Source organism: Onychomys torridus, chromosome 18 (assembly GCF_903995425.1).
Source record: "Onychomys torridus chromosome 18, mOncTor1.1, whole genome shotgun sequence".
Taxonomy (NCBI): Eukaryota; Metazoa; Chordata; class Mammalia; order Rodentia; family Cricetidae; genus Onychomys; species Onychomys torridus.
In genome coordinates this window covers 41,868,636-41,871,326 of record NC_050460.1, presented here as the reverse complement: position 1 = coordinate 41,871,326, position 2,691 = coordinate 41,868,636, and positions in this window count along the sequence as shown.

Below are 2,691 nucleotides of genomic sequence, written 5' to 3'. Positions count from 1 at the left end.
TCTTGGTCTTTTGACTAAGATAAAGTGAAGTACACATAGGACAATTCTTTTTGTTTGTTGTTTATTTTTTGTATTTGAAATAGGTAAAATAGGGTTTTGTCTATGTAGCCCAGGTTGGCTTTAAACTTGGTAATCTTCCTGCCTGAGCTTTCCCAGGGTTGGATTATGGGAACAGGCAATATATATATATATATATATATATATATATATATATATATATATATATATATATATATATATTTTATTTTTTTTTGAGATAGTTTTTTACTCGGTAGCCTAGTCTGGTCCTGAACTTGTGATCCTTCTGCCTCCACCTCTCAAGTGCTGGGAAACAGGTGTGTGCCACTGTGCTTGACTCATGGATAGTTACTTTTGTAAGTGGTTGATTAATATTTTGTTAAGAGATTAATGTCTAATATACTTGACTGATTCTTCATTGGAAAATACTGAGGTCATCTTTGACGTCTTGCAAAGTGTGTGTGTCCTTCTTTATAAATATATCACCTCTAGAATGATCAGTGAGCTCCCCCCCGGGTTCTTTGGTATGAGGATTCCCTTCTGATGAGGTTAGTCAGCCTGACCAACCAGCTCACGTAGTCTTTTGCCGCTGTGGGAAGATTTATTTTGCTTTTTCCTGGGAGAAGATAACAGGGAGTTGTTTAGTGCTATTGCTAGACCTATATTATACGGACCTGGTTGAGTCGGTAGACCCTCTGACTATGCAGCTTGACTTAGGGCATCAACGATGTAGTTTTCAAGGATATAAGAGGATGCAGTTTGGAAAATAGATTTGGAACTCTTGGCAATGTCTGTAGCTTAAGATTTGGACATTAAAAAGAGTGTGGCTGAGTGTGGTGGCATATGCTTTAAATCCCAGCACTTGGGAGGCAGAGGCAGGTGAATCTCTGTGAGTTTGGGGCCAGCCTGGTCTACAAAGTGAGTTCCAGGACAGCCGAAGGTATTACACAAAAGAAACCCTGTCTCAAAAGACAAACAAACAAACAAACAAACAAACAAATAAAAGGAGTATGACGTTTTTCCATTTTATTTTAGTTGTTTCTGTCTTTCCCCAAAACATCTAGCTTTGTAACCCAGGTTGGCCTCATACTCACAGTAGTCTTCCTGCCTCAGCTTCCCCAGTTATGTGATTACAGGTGTATGCTACCATGCCAGGCTTAATCTGGTTCATTTTTCAGTGCCCAGAACTAAATCTTAGTACTGCAGGATAGATATTTAACTTCCAGACTTGGAAAAAACAGCAGCAAGGCAATTCCAGTAAGAGTTCCCAAAATGTGACATAGAGATGCAGACGGAACCCTCTTGGCACACCCCCAGGTTTGGCAAAGGAAAAACAAAAAGAAAATAACAATTAAAATCCATGGTGAGTGGACTAAAAAGGCCCAGAGGAGTGGGAGAGGAAGGGAAATGTGCAGTATGGATAAATACATGACATGCTGTTGGGATAAATATAGACGGGCAGAAGCCAATTGTGAATGAAGACGTTCCAGCAACGGCCTGAATTCCACATGGCGGGCTGGCTATTCCATGCAGCTGTTGAGCTGGAGTGCATTCCCCGGCTCCCTGGCTCCATGCGTTGGGAAATGGAGCTCTTCTGGGTGAGTGAGCAGCATGGCCATCTCACCTGGAGAAATCCATCAGCCTACGGTTATGGGCCTAAGAATTAACCCAGAATCTTCACTTCATTGTTTGGCCAAGAAAGCAATTTTAGTCAGACTTGAAAAAATATTATTAGAACAAGTAATACAACTTTTAAAAATTTCATATAAGGCTATATAAACTACAAGAATACTTACTAGAATTAAAAAAAAAAAATGTTTCCCCACCCCCAAGATTTTATAAGGAGCTGAAAGAATCGAGCGGCTCATAAGAACAGCTAGGAAGTCTTCTAAGAAAATCTAGGACCCCTCGCTGTGGACTTGTTCCTTGTGCAGTGGTTCTCAACCTTCCTAATGCTGTTACCCTCTTGTACAGTTCCTCATGTTGTGGGGACCCCCCCCACACACACACCATAAAAGCATTTCTGTTGCTATTTCATAACGGTGATTTTGCTACTGTTATGAACCGTTATGTAAATATCTGTGTTTTCTGATGGTCTTAGGCAACCCCTGAGAAAAGGACATTTGACCCTTTAGAGGGGTCACGACCCACAGGTTGAGAACCCAGTCCCTGTGGCAAGCCAAAGTGAATGAATGAGTGTCAGCCTAAGGCAGGCATGATGGGTAGTGCCTGTAATCATAGCACTCGGGAAGCTGAGGCAGGATGATTGGGAATTGAAGCCCAAGCCTGAGTTACATAGTGAGACTTCATCTCAAACAAAACTCAGAAGAAGAAACCAACACAAGAAGAGTTATACATACTCCTTGCTGGGTGTGTGATGGTATCTGCCTACCATCCCAGTACTGGGGATGGTGCGGTCCGAGGTGAGTTTGAGGTCATCCTGGGCTATGTAGTGTATTGCAGGCCAGCCTGGGCTGAGCACAATGAGATACCCCCCCTCCCCCTTGCAAAAGTTACTCTGAAGTGCATTCTAATTGCTGTTTTAGCAAAACGATGAAACTTGATTCATCTCTACATGGTTTTATTACTTGCCAACTTTTTCTGTTTTTGAAGTTATTTAATGAAGGAACCCAAGGTCAAGTATGGTAACGAACAGCGTTGCTTTTCGACAGG